We start from the raw sequence: 22,476 nt of genomic DNA, 5'->3' as shown, positions 1-22,476 counted from the left end.
ACAGGGGATCATATTCCTAGTGGGGGGAGGACACTCTACTGACTCTAGAAGAGAGGTGCATGGAGAGGGGTTCCCCCATGGTAGAAGTCCTGGTATGTGAGTATGGAGACTGCCCAGAAGAGTGTTGATTGCATGGCAGAGATAGTCAGACACTGTCTTGCCAGTTGCAGGCGAGTGATGTGGGGTACTTGTACAAGGCACTGGATGGTGGGGCAAAGGGTGGCTAGGTTAACATCTGTGTGGGGCTGTGTGATTCAATTGTTGGAGAGCATATTTTAAGTACATGTTTTCCAGAGCTATGCCATCACCTGGTGGAGTGTGAGTTCTCTGACCCCAGGGAACTCGCACCAGAAGCAGACCTTTTGGTGTATTCCACAAGGTCTGAAGAAGAATCTAGGGGTGGTCCTAAAGGAGGTTGCTCAGGTTTCCCCCAACCAAGTGAGGTAGGGGAGGGTTGTGGTGGCCCAGATAGGTTCCAGAGTAGAGGGAGGGGTGTAGGGTCACATGTCCTGTTTCAGAGAAGGTTTGGGAGTGGGCTGTGTCCTGAGGTTCCTGAAACACAGTCTGAGGGCCTGGTTGGCTCCATGAGAGAACACCAGGAGGGGGGCCTGGTCTGAATTGGGAGGCCATCCCCTGATGGGGATCCCAAGTTGTCAATTGATCTGTGGGAGACTGCTGTAACTAGCATTCTATTAGTGGTGTCTGGCAGCACCTCTCCAGTTGGGAGAAGGCATGAGTCCAGAGAGAGGGATGAGGGAGGATGCAGCCCCCAGTGAAAGGACCAGTGGGTCAGGCAGCCGCGGCCCGTGGAGGGAGTTCCGTGGGGCGGTAAGGCGGGGCGGGGGAGGGGCAGGGTGGGGGGTTCTAAAAACCGGAATATGGATAATTGCAGGTAAGTAAACAATTAAATAAATAAAACGAATTTCGTAGCGCGCGCTGCATCGCAAAATACGATGCAGCGCGCGCTACGAAATTCGTTTTATTTATTTAATTGTTTACTTACCTGCAATTATCCATATTCCGGTTTTTAGAACCCCCCACCCTGCCCCTCCCCCGCCCCGCCTTACCGCCCCACGGAACTCCCTCCACGGGCCGCGGCTGGGGTCAGGGGTTGTTAGCTCTGTGGTCAGAGCACCACAGGACTGACCCTGGTGAGGCCACTTCTGGCCTGGGGGTCTTCATACACTTTCAGGTGGATAGGAGCCTGTAGACCTGCACCAGGAAGAGACTTGCACAACTCCAGAGGAGTGTGTTTCCCTGGGGGGGGGGGGGTTTGGTGTACTCCCCCAGAAGTCCTGGGTTGCCAGTCACAGGTCCAGCCTCAGGGTACAGACCATGGGTTGGAGGGCCAGGTTCAGGGTATCCCCCCCTGACCTGGAGGAAGGGGCAACTGCTAACATTGCCCCACCAGTTTCTTTCCTGGGAGCACTGCTCCAGGTGGGAGGGTGCAGGGCCCCAGTAGGGGGGGGGGGCAGGGAGAGGGCTGTCTCACCCCGACCCCTGCCTAGTTGAAGGGTACAGACCATAGGCTGGGATCCCAGTTGCAGGATAGAACCCCTGAACTGGTGGGCAAATTGTGCAGGACACCTACTACAGGTGCCCTGATAATTCTGAAAGAGGGTACTGCTCCAGGTGGGAGGATGCAGAGCCCCAAGTGGAAGGTCTGGGTGTGGGAGAGCCTACCCCAGTCCCCTGTCCAGTCTCAGGGTACAGACCCTGGGCCGGCGGGTTAGTGTCAGGATGTCATACCTGACCAGACAGGCGGAGAGTGGACAAGGGCTGCCAGGCACCTGGGGCTACTGCCCCCCAGTCTCTGATGCCACAGAGGTTGGAAAACCATGTAAGGACTGGGCCTGGCTCTCATCACTGACAGTTGTCAGTGGCTACTGTAGTTTACTGTCCTAGTGGACAGAGTTGCCCTGGGAGGGAGACAGGAGTCACACCCCAGGGGTGGAATGGGCCACAACACCATGTTGGGCATGTGGGTACTGTCTGCCTGTTTTGACACATCTGTGAGCAAAGTAAGTTTAGGTGCTGCACAAATGAGTTCCACAGGTGAGGAGGGTTCCCCATGGGTCAAATAATGGGCCCTGAGAGTATGGATAAAGGGATCCAATGGGGTTTAGCAAAGTTTAGAACCAGAACGTGCCCCCGCTGTTGTGGGCCAGGTCTAGGTTCTACCGCCTCAACCAGGGAAATCCATCAAAGGATTGATTAGTCTACCCTGGATTTAGGCTGGAATGAGGTTGTGTTAGACCTGGCTTTTTCAGTGGGTCTATCCCTAGACTATTTGCTTTATTGGCCTTCTGTTTCTGACTTGCTTTTCTTGGTTTTATGACTCTGTGCACTTTACCACTGCTGATCCGTGCTAAAGTGCAAGTGCTCTCTCTGTAAATTGTTATGATGGATTGGTGATTCCATGATTGGCACTGCGTGTGCCCAGGGGCTGTAAATCAAATGCTCTTGGTGGGCCGGCAGCACTGATTGTGCCACCCACATAAGTAGCCTGTAAATGTAGCTCAGGCATTCCATTGGAGAGCTTGTGTGCAGTCTAGTACTGCCATTTTGACCTGGTAAGTGCACCAGGCCCTAATCTTCCCTTTTCTTACGTTACTCACCCCTAAGGTGGTGTAGATAAAGATTACTTATTTTTCTAAACTGGTGTGGTGTCCATTTGTAGTGTTTTCACTGTATTACTGTATGTGTTCACAAATGCTTTACACACTGTGTGAGAAGATGGCCTGATATATGCTGTCCACTAGTTCTAGTGTGCACCTTTTTATCAGTCCAAACAACCCCTTATGGTGAATTGGTTAAAGGCAACCTTTATTGAGAGCTATCCTAGTGGTAGCTATGGAGAGCAGCCTTCAGGCTAAGTCTTGAAGGAATGTAAAGCAGCTTGTTTTACCAGTCTATAATCTCTTGAATGATCAAACGAAAGGACAACCACACCAGGTATATATTTACAATATATGTTTTTAAGATAAAACACACCCCTCTAGTCTCTTTATGAGACTGGAGTTCGAAGTACTTAATTTACAAGTTAGCAATCAACAGTACTAGCACAAATACACGTTTGGGTCCTAGGGGCGTACCAAACCATATACTAAAAACGTGGTATAAGAACCACAACTGGAATAGACACAAGGCCTAGAGCCTGTAGAATCGCTGGGACCCCAAGGAACCACCCAAGGTAGTGACACAGGGGACTGTATGCAGTGTGTTATCACAACCGCGGGTTCCCGTTAGCTTCTATGGACAATGTCGCGGTTGGAAATTTAAAGATTCGGGACACTTAGAATCGAGTCAGCACCAAGCCCTTTTGGACTTAAGAAGTTCTAGGGCTAGCACCCACGGGAGCACCAGAGTACTCGAGTTACCTCACCCAGTGAAGCCGGGTGCATAGGTGTCTTTTGGTGTCAGGTTGCGTCGTCGATTGCAATGGAAGCTGGCAAAGAACTGCTGCTGCCTTGAAGAGGAGAAGTGTCTGAAGAGATCCAAGCCTTTATCTAGGATGGAAGGAACCTAAAAGTAGAGGGGACAGAGTCTGGGTCACTAGCCAGTGACCGAGGGCAGGATGGACCAATGCCCACAGATGTCGGGTGCTTCAGGTGAGTTGATGGGTGTCTTGACTCTTCATCCACGAGGCCCAGGAGGTGTTGACGAAGTCCACGAGCCGGATTCGAGCTGTTCCACGAAGTTTGTCGAGTGCTGCGGTGTCGGCGACCAGAACGGACCCAACAAGCCTTGGCAATGGCAAGTCACTGGAATTCAGAGAAAGGACTGCGGTGCAGACCAGCAAGGTCTGAGGGACTCACCCAGCAAGGGTAAGTCAGGGCACGTCTGGAGCAACCAGGAAAGCCCACTTAGAAGAGGAGTAGCCTTTGTGGGGACCTGCTAGCCAACGGGCTAGTGATCGCGAAGGAGCCTCAAGTGGTCGCACTTGAAACTGGCCCACGGGTCACTCATGGAGTGGAGGCCAACAACCTTTGGTGCAGGAGGTGCTCAAGGCTGGGGCTACTCAGAGCCAAAAGCACAACTTTGAGGAAGATAGTGTTGCTGCAAAAGTTTACGGTGTCCAGGGGTCACAGTTTCACATCACCCACGATAGCCACAGGGCTCAGCTTTGCTGTGGACTCAGGTTAGCCTCGGGGAAGTCTGGAAATTCACCTCTGGTGATGAAAAGACTTCCGTGTCCGGCGGGAGCTTCAGCGATGCAGACCGGTCAGTTGCTTCTTTGGTGCCTGTCAAGCAGGGGAATCACTCCTTGACCCCAAGGGAGATTTCTTTAGGGGTGGGCAGAATTTGCGAAATTAACTTTCGCAAATTATCGCAAAAATGTTTAAAATTATCGCAAACAAGCGGAAATATCGCGAAGATGCGGAAATTTTTTTCCCGCATGTTCGCAAGATTTTCTGCATGGTTGCGGGTCGCCAACTTACCCATGTGGTTGCTTGCGGGCGCGGCCATCTTGTTTTGAGTTGTCTCGCGGTGCATGATCGCGAGAAGAAAGACGTGATCGCGCGACGCATGACGTCACTGCGGGTGCGAACTGTCGCGAGACAGCGCAAATGGCTAAAAACAATCCAACATCTCATGGAGAACGCGACCGGATCAAGAAAACTTGTCGGCGAACGCAGGGATTCAGGTAAGGCGATCGCGCGCGCGCGAGAATGTATTATTTTACAGCGCGAGCAAGAAACAAATTATCGCCAAGCTGCGGAAACCGGAAATGTCAAATTATCGCAATTTCCGCGAACGGAACGAAATATTCGCCCAGGCCTAGATTTCTTCAGTCTTCTAGTCAGGATAGAACGTCGAAGGTCCAGGATATATGTTGCAGAGTTTCATCCAGGGTAATCTAAAGTCGCAAGGACTGGGTTCCCATACTTATACTAAGTTTGGGGGTTGGACATACTCTAGGGACCCGCCTATGGGAGGGTTTGGAAAGAGGGGTGGTTACACCCATTTCCTTTGTCCAGTTTCACGCCAGAGCAGGGGCAGGTAGCCCCTGCAACCGGTTTGAACTGGACTATGCACAGGGACACCAAGTGTGCCCCCAGTGCAGGACTTCAAAGCTCCAGAGAGTGCTCCCGCCCAGCCTCAATACACATCTGCCTGTCTGGGGAGGTGGTTACACCTTCCTGGGACAGGAAACCTATTGTCCAGGCCTCCCCTGCCAGAGTTTCGGACAGCAGCAGGAGGCCAGGCCCGTGTCTGTGGCAGAGGCATCCATTTTGAGATGCCAGGGCTCAGGAATGTCCTACCGGGTTAGACCAGTGTGAACGTCTCTCCCTCTAGAAGGGTGGAATGCTACCCCCGCCACCAGAACGGGCGGGGAAGGGGTAGTTTTCCAAAGCGTTTGACACCAAACACGACATGTTTCGTGCAACCATCCCAAAGTTAGCATTTACCGCGAGGTTATAATGCACTTAAGAGTATATGGTCAGGCTACACCACAAACAGCATCAGAGGAGAGACTCCGAACGCTGTAGAGGGGCTCTGCTCATGCAGGGGCACCCTCTCACATAAAAACCAAGCACTCTGCCTTGAGGATTGTTAAGGCCTGCCATAGGAGTGACTTATAGGTTTTATATGTGTGTGCAATGGTAGTGATATAGGTAGCCTATACCACTGTAAGGGGTGCAAGCACACCCTTACCCAGGCTGCAGTAGCAGACCTGTGGTGCCACATTGGAGTGCTTCCCAGGGGTGGCATAATACATGCTTCAGCACCTGGTAGGCCTCTGAGGTACCTATGCCCCAGGTACATAGTATACCATATACTAGGGGCTTACAAGGCACTCCAGAATCTAATTAGATATGTACCTAATGTACATGCAAACCATTTTAGAGAGGAAGCAGCTAGGCTGTGGTCCTGATTAGCAGGGCCACAGCCAGACTAAGGTCGAAAAACAGTGAAACACCAGCAAAAAGTGGGGGCACCCATGTGAAGCAGATCCTACTCTCCTACACACTGCCTCCTGTCTGCTCATGCCATGCTCCCAAGGGGGTGAGCAGGGGTTATTTTAGAAGTGTATCTCCCTTACCCTGACTAGGAAGAAGGGTCCCTACTTGGACAAAGGTTCCTACCTTTGCCAACTAGAGACCACCATCTCTAATAGTTTTACAAATGGTTTTTCCATACCCAATTGAGAAGTCTTGTTCCTGGAGTTTCTTTTTACTTTCACATGCAGGTCTTGAATCTTTTTTAAATATTTAGTTATTCTGCAATTAAGGTCTCATTTCTTGGTTTGCCAGGTGCAGAAACTAGCCAACCAATGTGCAGTCCAGCCGGCCATAATTTATTCCATCTTCCCATACAGAGCTTTTTAAAGTTATGTTTGAGTCTATGATGCGATGGCGAAAATTTGTATTGGACCTTGTTGAGTTTTGGAGGCTGCTGCTTTCAACTTTGGCTCACTGGGTTTTGAATTGATAATTGAACTGCCTGTGGCATCCTACCCCAGCCCAGGTACTTGTAGAGGATCATGACACACACGTAGCTTGATATTATATGTCTTTATTCATCAGCGTATAACCTTATACTGAACATTCTATATCATGAATTCTGTGAACCACACTCATGCACTTACATCACAGTTGTACGGAGTTCGTCAGGAACCAAAAGGATCTTGTCATCTCTAACTCACAAAACACTACATCTACCCCTTTTTTAATTAAAATGTACCAATAATAAATATATACATTACAACTCTCCAGTAAGTCATTTTGGTGCTCAAATCAATTGCCCAGATCTGACCATGTGAGGCTGAGGAGATACTGTAGAAGGGTCCATGACAGGCATTTGTTATAGAGACATCGGTGCAGTAATTTGGCTCTCTGGACTCCCAATTTGATCAATCGCACTGCTGACATTTGGAGCTGGAAAAGGTTGAGGCAGGTGCTTGAAATGCGAAGAATCTTGCATAATTTACTTTTCAGAACAGTAAGCAGTCTCCATGTGTCTTTTACTGATCAAAACCCTCAGTTGGTCAGCATCAAAAGGAGCATCAGACTTGCACTTCTGTTTCTGCCTTATGATCACTTGGTCTCCTCTATGTGTCCAAAAATGTCTTCATGGGACTTTTATGAGAAGAGTCAGTGCTGCAAGGTTTATCAATGTCAATAGATCTCTCAATGGACCATTGTGGCACTTTTGTGCATATTGCTCTCCCAAACATTAAGGTGGCAGAGCTTTCACCTGTAGTAGAATACAGAGTTGAGCTGAAGGCATGAAGCATAGACTGAAGAACAGATTTGAGTTTAAGCTTTTCTTGTGCAGCACGCTGCACTGTCGACTTAAGGTTACTCATAAATCTCTGGACTACACCATTCGCCTATTGCTAGAGAAGTGTGCTTTTTTGATGCTTGATAGTTAAATGAGTGAGAAAGTCTTTAAATTCGCAACCAACGAAAGGAGCCATTGTCAGATTTCAGAATCAAAGTAACACCCCAAATCACAAATATACTTTCTAGTCTTTCAATGACTCTGTCATGAGTCATTGATGACATATCTTCCACCAGAGGAAAACGAGAATATTCATCAACAATTACTAGTTGATCATGTCCATTGTCAAGGCGCCCAAAGAAATCAATTGAAATCATCAGACATGTTTAACGGATGTGGGGTTGCCTTAGATGACAAGCAACTCTATAAATGACAGGCCTTTAACTCTTTTAGAGTGGCAGAACCACGCTCGGCTCCGCAAAGCTCTTTTTATAGCAACAAAATAACTTTTCATGGACAGTTCAATATTAATGTCTCAAACTCTCGGGTATGACAATTCTCGACCTTATGAAGATGATCCCTTCTGGAGTAACTAAAAGTTCCTCTTGCACCTTTTTGAATTTCTGGTATTCAAGTTTGTCATATAGAGGTCGAATATGTGTTTGCCATGATTGGTGTGTAATAATGTTTTTGAGTAATAGCAAATTCCTGTCAGCACTTGTGGCAGCACTGATTTGTTCTACTGATGTGTTAGCAGGGCTACTGGAATCCACAATGAAATTAGCATATGCATCAACCGCATTAGAAGTGCCATGTCACTGTATTGGCACAAATAAGAAGTAGTCAGCAGGGTTTTGATCTTTTCCTGGATGATGCACAATCATATAATCTTACTCCTGCAGTCGCAACCCCCCACCTCTCAACACGATGGAGAAGCTTGGATTTAGGATTGCAGAAAATGGTGAGCAATGCTTGGTGGTCAGTGAAAAGTGTGAAATGTTTTCCAAACAGGAAAGCATGAAAATATTTACAAGTGCACACTATAGCTAGGCTTTCTTTTTTGGGTTGTGAATAAGCACTTTCTGTCATTGACCATCTTTGGCTAGCATAAGTCACATTCCCACAATGTGCCTTGGGGCATTGGAATGTCCATTGTACTGGGCAAGAATAGCACCCAACCCCACTGGGCTCTCATCAACAACAACCTCCATCTGTAAATTTGGATCAAAGTGTGCCATTTCAGTTGTTACTCAATTGCATGCTTGATTTTCTAGAATTTTGTTCACATTCTCTTGACCATTTATATAGGAAGATTTCTTTCATTAAGTCTCTCAAGGGGGCACTTACAGAGGCAAAAGTCATGTATATGCCTTAAACAGAAACTGGCCATACCAAGGAAGCATCTCAGCATGGTTATATCCTCTGGGGGACATGTGGATGACAATGCTTGTACTTTGTTTGGGTCTGGAGTCATTCCCTCACCAGAAAAGAATTTGAGTTAAAACTTACATTTTACTGCATTTAAAGTAAGACCTGCATCAGCAAGTACACAACACACTTGTGTCAGAGCTTTATGATGTTCCTTTAGTGTGGCCCTAAAAACTAGTATGTCATCACTGTAGTTGAAAGCATTTGTGACCGGCTGTATTTTGTGACGAATGACATCCTGAAATATTTCGGCAGCTGATGACACTCTGAATCTTAGCCTTTTATATTGAAACAAACCAACAAGATTCGAAAAGGTAGTAATGTGCATTCAATTCTCTTCAAGTTTAAGATGGTGATGCCCTCTGTTCAAATCAAGGCGGAAAATACTCTAGCTCCATTCAGCTGTGTAATCATCTGAGCAATGTGGGGACCGGGATGTCGTTCTCTTTCAATCACCTTGTTTGCTTGGAGCATATCAATGCAGATGCGCACAGCTCCTCCACTCTCCTTTTTTTGGCACTATCACTATGGGTGACACCCATGTCACCAGACAAGTGGATTGCTCAGTGATGTTATGCTTTAATAAGGTACCAAGTTCTTTCTCAACAACCTCTTGTAAATGGAATGCAATTTCACGATGTCACTGAGCAAGAGGACAAATGCCCTCATTTATGTGAAGTTGCACTTTCACGCTCTTAAGTCTTCCTAATCCATGAAACAAAGATGGAAACTAATTCACTATCTCATGATATGCATTGATATTGTAGTTCATAGAAATCAGCCCCATGTCAGCAGCAGTACTGAACTGAGTTAACATGCTCTCGATGAAGTGCTTGGAAAGACATTAGTTGGCTTCTGTACTTTCGTATTTTTATGCTTCACACTGGCTATGAATGAACCTAGACTTTGCAATGGTGTTGAAGCAGTCCATGTATTCACTTTTGGTTTTTGAGGGAGTCAAATAGGGCAATGGAGATAGTTCATTGTAATTTTTCACCAGCATAATGTTTATCGATGCTCCATTGTCTCTTATAAAAGGCATAGAGAGGCCATTCACGTTCAGTGTGGTCTTGAAACAATGTTCAAAGGAATTTCACACTTTCACTTGTTGGCCTTTCACTTGTTGGCCTTCTGATCAGTATTCTTCCTTTCAAGAAGCTAACCCTGAATGTGCACATCCTCCGGCAGTGAACATTGACATTGTTCACCCATTTTACTCACTGTCGCTCGAAAATGATGGTGATGAACTTTTAGACGAAGTATTTGACGACAATTGACATCATTCAATTTCTACTTGCCTCAACTGATGTTGCATCTTGTCCTTGTGGGCGTGCATAGAACATGGCGTCTTGAACTGTCTAACATACATCTTGTTTTCTCAACGTGACACACTTGATCCTGCCTCCATTTTGTTTTCTCGACGTGACACACTTGATCTCTCCCTCACTTTGCAGACTGTTACAAAATGTATCTCTTCCCTGCTGCCTTTGCATATCTGTGCAATAGCGGGACATCTACCCTCATGTGGAAAGGAAAATCCATATTGAAATCACAACTTCTTTTTCTTTGTAGACATTACTTTATGGCCTTCACCTTTGTGTCTCGATTTAGCTGCCTGTTTGTCACCTCTCTCCTCCGCTCTGGCAGCCATGAGTACTTGCTCCAAGCTGAGTGTCTGTTTCAGCATTCGTCATCTGAAGGAATCGGAGAGACAACCATCTATTACTCTGAGACGCATAGCCTGTCCATCGTTAAACTCTTTGAAGTTGCAATACTTTATTTGCAAGTTTTTCCACAAATGTATCCATCATTTCACCAGCTCTCTGCCTTTCCTGACTGAAAATGTACCTTTCATAGTCGACATTCTGCTTTGAATTGAACTTGGGGTTTAATGCTTCTTTGAATTGACAGAACATCACTTGACTTCATCACCTTGTGTTATTTTCTTTATCACTTCTTTCACTCCTTCAGCAGCCCAATTCTACATATATTTAATGATCTTTTTGTCATTTGCTTCTTCCAGCGCATCATTGAAATATTCAAATGTTTAAATCCAGGCAGTCCATCAGTCACCAATATTTTGCCTTTTGGCAGTGTCGAAGGGAAGCAGTGTTTTTTTGAATGCGGCAGCATCATAACTTGTGGAACGTTGTGCTAGTGGGAGCACGGAGCTGGCTCCGGTGGCATCTGCTGCCCACTTGTACTGGCACCCTCATCATGCACAAACCATGAGCTGATATTTGGGTCATCGTGTCTGCTCTCTGGCTGAAAGGCACTGTCTACGTCTGTTGCAACTGGCTGTGGTCACTTGCTTAAAATTCTGTACCTGGTTGTCACTGTCGTTAGCGTTATCGTACTGTATGAATGACGACTCGATGTCACGTCGTGGCGTAGTTCTCTGGTCACAAATTTATCAGCAAATTTCCAGCCGATGGCGCACACTTTTTGTATGGACTTGACCTTCTTCACAGACCTGTCACTGGCTGGAGTGTCGCTCTAGATACAGCAACAAACAACCATTGATATTCACTTCGACTAAAGGCACACGTGGCATGCACAAGCAGTTTTCTGGACCACAGAAAACTCTCCGGAAGAGTACTCTTTGTTCTTCTGGTTGCAGGGTTTACGTGACTCAGTGTCAGTGTCACCTGTCCTTTTAGAAGTTGGGCTGACCAAGCCCATCTGTGCCCGTATGTGACTCGACCCCGACCAGCGCAAAGGAACCTGGTCCTCGCCCCACCTCCACTACTACTCCAGTTCCCTCCATGCTCTCAACCCAGGACGCACCAACAACTGCCAGCTTTCAACACCGAGCAACATCCAAGGCCCGATCTTCTGTCGACACTGCCACTGCACTTTCACCCACCTCCAGACCCCAGCCTACAACACCACTCACAAACCTCTCAACTGCATCCTCCTCAATGTGCACTCCCTACACAAGCACACCATAGAAATCTGGGACCTCTTCAACACCCACGTGCTCGATGTCACCTTCCTCACAGAAAACTGGACCAACGCCAATTCTGCACCCAACTGGACCAACGCCATTCCTGACGGATTCAAGATCCTGCGGAAAAACCGCCCCACCCACCCAGGAGGAGGCATCACCATCGTCCACAAAAGCATTCTTCGCATGACAACCACCGTACCGGACGACAGTACGACTCTCATGGAGCATCTCTACTTCCAGATCCATACCAACCCAAAAACAACTCTCTGCGGAACCCTCATCTACAGGCCGCCTGGCACATGCTCCTTTCACCGACACAATTGCCGACCTCATAACACCCCACGCCTCCACAGACTACATCCTACTCGGAGACCTAAACTTCCACCTGGACAACCATGACAACCTCGCCAACATAGGACTGAAGCACACTTGTCACTGCCCCCAAGCACATAGCAGGGCATGCACTCGACCCCATCTTTGCAGAAGGAAACAGCATCTCCAACAGCCACACTCAGAGCTCCTCTGGACAGACCACCACTGCATCCACTTCTGCTTTAGAAAACCCCAACACCCACCACTTCCCTAGTAGAAGCTGGAACAAAGTCACAGAAGACCAGCTCACCTCTGCCCTCATCAGCACCCCACCACCAATGACACCAGACACTAACACCACAGCACAGAACTTCCACTGCTGGATCACAAACTGCGCCAACACACTCACCCCCTCAAGATAACCACAAGACGACACATCAAGAATATAAGCTAGTTCACTCCTGCACTCCAAGAATCCAAGAGCTGCCACCGACAACTCGAAAAGACATGGAGGAACAACAAAACACCATAAGCATGCACCGCCTACAGAGCAACCACTGCAGCACACTGCCAACTAATCAAATCCACAAAAAAGATTTTACTCCAAGACAGAATCTGCACCAATGCCCACAGATCTAAAGAGCTCTTCTCCATCATCAAGGAATTTGCCAAACCTGGCAGCGAAACAACAGACGTCCCACCCTCCCAAGACGTCTGCAACAGACAGCACCTTCTTTCACCTTAAAATTAAGATGATCTACAACAACTTCGACAACCAAGACTTCTGCATCACTCAAGCGCCCAGCGATGCCGCCCAACAGACCCTGCTCACTTGGACTCCGCTCACAACAGAAGACACCTAAAGACCATGAACAGCATACACTCCAGAGCAGCCTCAGACCCCTGCCCACCCCACATCTTCCACAGAGCCACCACAGCCATCACACCCGAACTACGCCAGACAATCAACTGCTCCCTCGAAACCGACACATTCCCCGATGACTGGAAACACGCCAAAGTCAACCCCCTCCCGCAGAAACCCTCCACAGACCCGACAGACTTCAAGAACTTCAGGCCCAATTTACTGCTTCCATTCGCAGCCAAGGTCATCGGACAGGCTATCAACACCCAAGCTAGCAATCTCCCTCAAAGCCAATAATATCCTAGACATCGCCCAATCCGGTTTCCCCAGCAATCACCGCCCAACTCACCAATAAAGATGACATCCGCTCCCTCCTCGTTCAGGGCAAAATGGCAGCCCTCATCCTCCTGGACCACTCGGCTGCCTTCGACATCGACTCCAATCTCACACTAGCCACCAGACTCCACGACGCCGGCATCCACGGAAAGGCCCTTTACTAGGTATGCTCATTTCTCACAGGCAGAACCCAGTGAGTCAGACTCCTGCCCTACCTCTCGGAACAAACGAAGACCAGATGTGGAGTGCCCCGGAGATTTTACCTCAGCCTCACCCTTTACAACATTTACATGGCCCCCCTTGCAACCATCATCACAAACCATGGGCTTAACATTGTCTCCTATTCCAACTACACCCAGCTCATTCTCTCCCTCACCAAAGAACCCAACATCACCAGGTACAACTTCCAAGAAGGGATGAAAGCTTTTGCCAGATGGATGAAGAAGAGCTGCCTGAAACTCAAATCAGAGAAAGCAGAAGTCCTCATCACTGGGTCCACCTCCTCAGCATGGTACAACACCTGGTGGCCCTCCATACTTGGAAACGCCCCACCCCGGCCAACCACGTACAAACCTTTGGCATAACACTACACTCTTCGCACACAATGAACCGCCAGATCAACACTGTATACTCGGCCTGTTTCAACACCCTCTGGATACTCTGAAAAATGTTCAGATGGATCCTTTCCTAATGCAGACAAACGGTCATGCACGTCCTCATCAGTTGCAGAATGGACTACGGCAATGCCCTCTATGCCGGAATCAACAAGAAACTACTTCACAAACTCCAGACCATCCAGAATGCCGCAACCAGACTAACCCCAGACATCCCCCATCGCAACCACATCACCCAACACCTCCGAGATCTTCACTAGTTCCCCATTGAAAGAAGAATAATCTTCAAGCTCCTCACTGACGCTTACAAGGCCCTCCACAACATCAAACCGCCATACCTAAACAACGGCCTCTCCTTCCACACACCCAAGAGACACCTCTGATCAGCTGAACCTCTCTCTAACCACCATCACAAGCTTCTACAAACCAGAACAGGAGAAAAGTCCTTCTCTTATGACACAGCCAAGGCCTGGAACGACCTCCCCCTCCACCTCTGACAAATCCCTACACTGCTCCAGTTCAGGAAGGACCTCAAGACCTGGCTCTTCGAATGACCCCAGCACAAAACAGAGCCGCCCCCTCCTCCCCCTCCAGCACTTTGAAACCCTTGCGGGTGAGTCGCTGCACTTTACCAACCCTGATTGATTGTAGTCAACTTTGAGTTGAATCGTACTCCTAAGTAATCATAGTGTTCAATGCAATCCAGGGGAATTCTGTAATTTTTAAAAGGACTCCTAAATTTGGAGCTGCCATTTAAGATCATGTTTTTTTGCTTTTGCAGTGATGATTTATAACTTATTTATGTTGCAGTAGCTTTCATATGCCTTCAGAAGCTTGTGCATGGCTAATTCTGTTCATGCCAGGAGTAATGCATCATCAGCAAAAAGCAAAATTGCCATTTTATGACCACCGCAGATAAGCACATCAAGATTTAAGGTGATCAGAAAACTGGCGACATCATTGATAAAGTAACTCACATAATGGATAGGACCGCATAACTAGGTGTGGAGAAAAAATTAATGAGAGAACAATAGGTGGGCATGACCATTATATGGACGTAAACCCTCACTCACCCGAGGGTGACATGATTCATCATAGGGTTCCTCCAACACAAAGGGACCGCAAGGTACCCAATGTGGGCTACAACTTCCCAGCCAGGAAGGAGCGGAAGTGTTCTTAAACAAGCACATTATTGTAATGACCTCAAGAAGTGCTAGTGAAGGGCAGAGTGCAAAAACAAGAAAGAATCGTGCAGGAATTACAACTCCCTCAGTAGAAATAACCAGCCTTTAATTTTGACTTCCTACTGGGAAGATTAAAAATAGCAATGTGAGACAGGGTTATGGATATCTACCCTGCTTAGGTCAACATGTTTCTGCCCTAGATGACAACTAAATGTTCGGGGAAATGTCAGGACCAAGGGCCATATGTAGGTAGCCTAACATTTACCGCTTCATAAATACCGAATTTTACCGATTCGGTATTTATGAAGCGGTAAATGATATGTAGGTAATCTATCGGTAATATTTACCGATTCGGAATGGGTCGGTAATTTAGAATCGGTATTTACCGATTCGGTAATGGTAACTGGCTTCCCATTGATTCCTATGGGCCAGGAGGCCCATAGGAATCAATGGGAAGCCAGTTACCATTACCGAATCGGTAAATACCGATTCGGTAATGGGGGAGCACAATCAAGGGTGGCAGGGTGTCACAGTGACACCCTGTTGTACCCCTGATTCCTGCATGTGTGCACATGTGGCGCACATACATGCCCTAAGGGCATGTATGTCTGCCACAGGGCACGGTTAGTCCAGCAAAATATTGCTTTTTGCAATGAATTCGGTATTTAGCACCAACATATATTTGGTGCTAAATACCGAATTATTTTCCCTACACATCACTCATTTGATTGTCACCTACATCTCATTTCAGGATTCGGTATTTACCGAATCTGTAAAATTACCGATTCGGTAAATTACCGAATCCTGAAATGTGCCCCCTACATAGCAAAAGCCTAAATACCGGTCGGTAACGGGATATTTACCGAAAATCGTCCGTTACCGACCGGTATTAGGCTTCCTACATATGGCCCCAATTCTCTAGTCACTCTGCTTAATTAGGCGTGTGTAACAAAAATTAGGAAATATTTTGGACCAACCATACGCATTAGTCGTACTTCAGTTCGGAAAGTCAAAAATCCTAAAACAAAATAAACCAAGAATACAACCAATATGACATACATGGCCACCACCACCAATAGTATATATAGTGTGTATAGTGCTCCACACCATTAAGATTAACAATTCTTACCTAATGATTCTTTTTATGTACTGACACTACCTAAATCGAGAGTCTCATCATATGCAGATCTTCTATTAAAAGAAAAATTAAAACATGTATATAAATGATGACTTATTAAACAGAACAAACCATCTGTGTATCCATTTCCTAACCTTAAAGGTAAAAGGTATTAGAAACCCCCATCGATCTGTCTCGTCTATTAGAGCAATCTGAGCATGCAGTGTAACCGGCTCTAATCAGCATTGTTGTTTATAGACTTGTTATAGACTTCCTTGTTGACCCTCTGTGTGTGAGAGATCATTGATAAAGACATTACACAAGGATAGGACCTCGATATTGAAGTTGAAGCTTTAAAAAAATGTCTACTCTTAGGCCTTATCTCACAGCAGAAGTGTTATTACTGTATAATAGATTCATTGTTGATTCAAGTTTTTCTGAACAGCCCAGAGCAGATAGTGTTTGCCACAGTAACTAGCTGTTTACAGTATCTAAGGCCATTTTTAGATCAATGAATGTCAAGTATAATTTTGATTGTTTGATGCAGGCATATCTCAGGCCGATGTTAAATAACTGCATTGCTTGGCCAACTGTTCCTTGGCCTTTCCTACAACCTGCCTATAATGCGTTGATGATCCCATTGCCGCACATCTCATCATCTAAGCGAGTGTGCATGAGCTTTGCATATATTTTCTCTGCAATATCAAGTAGGGAAATTGGTTGGTATTTAGCGCAATCACCCTGAGAACCTTCCTTATCTTCCTTATAGAGGAAGATGATTTTGGCAGATTTCCACAATGCTGGTACCATCCCCATGATCCCTATTGCATTGTAATCTGAGGTTTAGAATAGGTACCCATGTAGTGATGTCTGATCTAAATCTATCAACTGGTGTCTGATAGGGCCTAGATCCTTGTTTTGTTTCTGGCTGAGGATTGTTAAACATATTTCACTTTCAGAGTATTCATTACTCAGTGATTTACTTTCTAGAGTATTTAGTGATATAGCATTTCAAGACTCTTGCGTAATGCATTCCTTGTCTTCTGATTAAGGGTGGGCGTAGTTCGCGAAGTAGCACTTCGCGAAGCTACGCAAAGTGAAGTTCGCACTACGCGAGCTACGCGTAGCACTTCGCGAACTGCGAAGTAACATGTTCGCACTGTGCAAGATGTTGTTTTCAATGATTGCACAGTGCAGACAAGCAACCGGCACTGTGCAATCATTGAAAATGGCATCTTGCACAGTGCGAGCTGTAGTTTTCTGCTGCTCGAGTAGATTTTTACTCGAGCTGCAGCTTTCTCAACGCGAACTGGTAGTTTCTCATCGCGAGCGGTCGCGAGCATACGCGACCCCTCGCAATGAGAAACCTGACCTTCTCGCGTTGGGAATCTCGCCGGGAGGTTTATTTTCCATGCTCGCGATCGCGAACAAGGAAAAAGTCTCGCCAGGATGTCATTTTGCTTGCTCGCGGTCGCCAAATTGACGTTGAGGACCGCGAGCAAGCAAAAAATGACCGCAGCACTACGCAACACTACGCTACGCGTGTTCGCACTGTGCTACGTGCAGTTCGCGTAGTGCGAAGTAGCGCGAACTTCGCAAACTACGCGAGCGTAGCGTAGTGCTTCGCCCAGGCCTACTTCTGATCTTCCGCTCCCTAGTATACTTCGCTCAGAGATTAGGTACTACACCTGGCAGAACTGTATAGTGAAGAAAAGTAATTGAACCAGATAGTGGGCATGGTAGTACTCTACAAATTTCTTGGGGTACCTAGTGATCTCCATCTAACCAGCTCCCAGAAAAGCCTGGTGATCTTACTTCTAAGAGCTTCCAGGATTGCCTGCCCAGGCCTTTACTTGCACCTGAATTTGTGACTTTTTTTATATTTGCCTAGAGGATTGTCCCTCCCCCACACTCAGCGATTTGAAACCTAATGGATGAGTAGTCGTGTTGTACAAGAAACTTGCTTGATTGATTGATTGATTGTACTTCTGTCTTAGTACTTTTAGGTGTTTTTCCCCATCGAGAGCGACGTGCCTCATTTTTAGTGCCAGTGAAAGAGCAGATCCTGGTCAAACCATTCTATGTGAAAGATGTTACAATTAGTTATATAGCTACTTCTATGCTCAGATTGCCGACTATTTTGCTGTCAAATTATCGATTTCATGGAAGAGGAAAATAAAATTCCAAGATATTTTAACTTATTCTTTTGTCAAATAATTTCCTGCATGGGAAGCATATCAGGAGTGCAAAAATCATTTAAGGGAAAGAATTCAGTTTTGTTAGTATTTAAAGTGTATCCAGAAACTGCAGAATACTTTGTTATAATATCCATTAATGAGGGAAAAGAAGATATAGGGTCACTAACAAATAAGAGCACATCATCCGCATAGGCAAGGGTTTTAACAGTAACATCCTTAATAATGATTCCTTTAATATGGTCACAATTTCTGATTAGGTTAAGAAAAGGTGCAATGCCAATTAAAAATAAGAGGGGAGAAAGAGGACATCCTTGTCTTGTACCTCTAAAAAGCGAAAATTGAGTTGAAACTTGGCCATTAATAAAAAGACGATTCATGCGAATAAAGGTATCTCCAAAATTAAATGAGGACAATGTATGGAATAAAAATTGCCAATGGAGTTTATCGAATGCCTTTTCAGCATCTAAGGCTAAAATTCCAGATGGCACTGATAAAGTAGGACTTTGTTCAATAATATGTAGCAAAGTTCTCGTATTATTAGCAGAGTATCTATTCTTCATAAAACCAGATTGGTCAGGGTGTATAATAGAATCTAATATGGGGACCAATCTAGTAGCAAGTATTTTAGCATATAATTTACAGTCTTGGTTAATTAAAGATATGGGACATTAATTAGACACTCTGGTGGGATCTTTATCTGGTTTTGGAAGTACTATAATTAAAGCTTCTGTAAAAGAACCAGAAGTAGTTCCAGTGGATCCAAAAAACATAAAAAGTTGGTGCAAAAATGGTAAAAGGTGTGACTGAAATTCTTTGTAGAATTCCGCAGGGATCCCATCAGGACTCGGAGATTTGTTCTTTTTAAGAGATTTTATAAGCTGAAAGGATTTCATCTTTGGTAATAGGTGCATCAAGTCCAATTTTATTAGATTGTGAAATCGTGGGTAATTTACATGATTTTAAAAAGGAGTCCATTAAGGAAACCTCCAGAATATCTGGTTTATTATATAATGCCGAATTTAAATTCATAAATACATTAACAATTTCATTGTAAGAGAGAGCAATATTACCATGAGGACCAAGAATTGAGTTGATTTGAGTTTTATCTTTTTTTATGAGGAAATAATTAGCTAATAGTTTACCGGATCTATTGGCATTAAAACTAAATCTGGCTTTAGCATTAGAAATTTGAATACCTTCTCTTTTACTAAGGATTGAATTAAATTCATAACGCAATTTTTGTAGTTTACATTTATATTGAGGATTGTTGGATGTAATAAAAAGTCGTTCAAATTTCGCAATTTGTTTTGGTAAGTTTTTCACAGTAGCATGAAAGGTTTTATTTTCATGAGCCATAATAGATATTGTTACGCCCCTAATATAAGCTTTGAAAGCATCCCATCTATTTATCATAGAAGTAGACCCTTCAGTATTAAGTATAAAATATTCTTGAATAGCAGCTAAAAGTTTGGGCTTGTTATACTCATTCAGAATTATACCAGTGTTCATTCGCCATCTAGATTGTTTAGTATAAGTTGACTCCAAGTTCAAAACCAAAGAAATCATTGCATGGTCTGAAATATCAATGTTACCAATATTAGGAGCAGTTATTGAACTAATTAGGTGCCTGGAAACCAATAAACAATCAATTCTAGAATGGGAATTATGAGGATTTGAAAAGAATGTGTAACCTTTTTCTGTAGGAAAATGCAACCTCCGAATGTCAACTAATTTAGTGGCTTGAATAAATGATTTGAAAGCAAAATATACCTTAGAAGGGCGAAACTTAGTAAGAGATGATCTATCTAATAAAGGGTCAAAGATAACATTAAAATCACCTCCGACAATTAAAGGGACATTACCAATCTTTAGAACCTCTGTTGTAAGATTAGACCAAAAAATAGGATCATCTGCGGTAGGACCATAAACATATAATAAAAATAGAACTGAGTCATGAACTTTAATTTTAACGAGTATATATCTACCATCCTTATCACAAGATTTACTCAAAATTTGACAGTGTAGCTTTTTTGCAAAGAGAATAGCTACACCATTTTTTTTACCATTGGCAGGAGAAGAGACAATAGCATCTACCCATTTCTTCTGCATATAATCTAAAATGTTATCATCTATATGAGTCTCTTGTATAAAACAAACATCAGCTTTGCAACTACCTAGGTAATCTAAACAATTTTTACGTTTAACTGGATGGCGCAACACTTTAACATTTAATGAAATTACTTTAATATCATGGATGTTAGCCATAATAGAAGAAAGGAGAAAAGAGCACAAGAAGTGAAAGATAAAGGAGGATCAAGAAAATGAGAAACAGGTAGCTCCATAAAAAGAAGAAGGAAAGGAAAAAATGAAAAACATGGAAAAAACGGCAAACAGAAGACATAAATGTGAAATGTGAAACGCGCACACGCTGTACAAGCATGACCGAAACCGCTGGAGCCCAATAAAGAGAAATTTCAGAACTGTGTCAGAAAGAAAAACACAACCGGCAAAAATCAAGTAGCAGAGTCATTGGTATCCATAGAGTGCAGAGACTGCTGATCCAAAAAATGCTTCAAATCTTCTGGACGTTGAAAAGATTTCGAAAAATTATCCTTCCAAATGCGCATCGTCGATGGATCAAAAATACCATATGTATAGCCTAAACTGCGAAGTTGCGGGCGAAGAGCAGTGAATTCTTTGCGAATTGAAACAGTTTCTTTGGCATAGTCTTGATGAATAAATATTTTATTCCCATTAACCATCAATGAAGGGATTTCTCTAGCTGCTTTTCTGATTAGAACCAAATGGTGGTTTCGAAGAACTTTGTCGCGGTTTTGTGTGCTGAAGGTTCCTGTGTGAGGGAGTCCTGTGGGCTTTATCAATTTCAAACTTTTCTGAGAATTTAATTTGTAAAAGACCAGGTAATAATTTCTCCAAATATAGTCTACAGTTATCCCCCTCAACATTTTCAGGAAGATTAAACATGCGTAAATTATATTGTCTGTTACGATTCTCCAAATCCAATAATGTTGAGCACATAGGAGAAATTTTTGCCACCAGTGGAGTAAATGAGTCAAGTTTGACCTTATGATCGTTTATTTTGATGGATTTATCTGATATTTTCATTGACAGGCTGGCCATATCTTTACGCACATTTTTTACTTCAGATGCAATGGTATCTGTATTGACTTGAAGTGCCTGAATTTCCTCCAATATTAAAGACAGTGAAGGTTCAGAAGACTCCACTACTTTTGATTTAGCAGGAGGAGGAGAAACTTGCTGCCTCCTTTTATTAACAGAACTCTTATTTTCCATTTTAAAGTGAAAAAGAGTCAAAAATATAATTGCAGACACAAAATGACGAAGGAGGAAATGAAAGCTGTGGAAAACACCAAGGAATGACTGGTGCAGCAGCTAAAATGGGCTGGGGGAGTGGTTAGGCCCAAGCCAGGCCCTTTCCTACAAGCTTGCTCCGCCCCCTTGACTGAAAGCCTGGCTGTACCTGAATGCTGTGCAGGGAGCAGGTGAGACCTTCATAGACACAGCGACCTCCTCCAGGGCACTTTTCTGACAGAAATCGGCGTTTTAAGGACAAAAACGGGCTGAAAACGCGCATAGACTCTCACGCGGCGGCCATCTTGGATCGCGCGAAAGCGCGTCTCCTCCCCCTTGAAGCTGCTTTTAAAGTACAAAAATAGCGGTGCAAATTCTGGTGTAATTGCTGGTAGAAATTCTGTGGCAAACACCACCAACGTAGGTATTGCTGTTGGTATTGTAATTATTTGTAGTTTATTAGCCTATTGCTGCTTGTTTACTGCATAACTAGACAGTCATTTCTCCTGAGGCGGAAGCCGGGAGCTTTTATCCACGCACTCTGATTATTTTTAAAATTGTTTGATTGTCACGAATTACTCTGTATTTTTAAAAACAATTACCACCCACCTTCCAGCGAGGCCACTTCAGAGCAGTCGCTCCTACGGGACAGGCACGCACAGCGGATCTTAACGCTGCCACGTAGCCTCCCACAAACTCTTCCCCTGATGCCATTGCCAACATGAGAGAGGCCAGGCCCCTTCCTAGGCCACGCCCATCGCTGCCGAGCATAAATACGCTGATCTCAAACGACTTTCAGACAGTCATTTCTCCTGAGGCGGAAGCCAGGAGCTTTTATCCACGCACTCTGACTATTTTTAAAATTGTTTGATTGTCACGAATTACTCTGTATTTTTAAAAACAATTTCCACC

The sequence above is a fragment of the Triturus cristatus genome, chromosome 2_2 (genome assembly GCF_964204655.1).
Source record: "Triturus cristatus chromosome 2_2, aTriCri1.1, whole genome shotgun sequence".
Taxonomy (NCBI): Eukaryota; Metazoa; Chordata; class Amphibia; order Caudata; family Salamandridae; genus Triturus; species Triturus cristatus.
Note: the sequence above shows the minus strand (reverse complement) of the source record.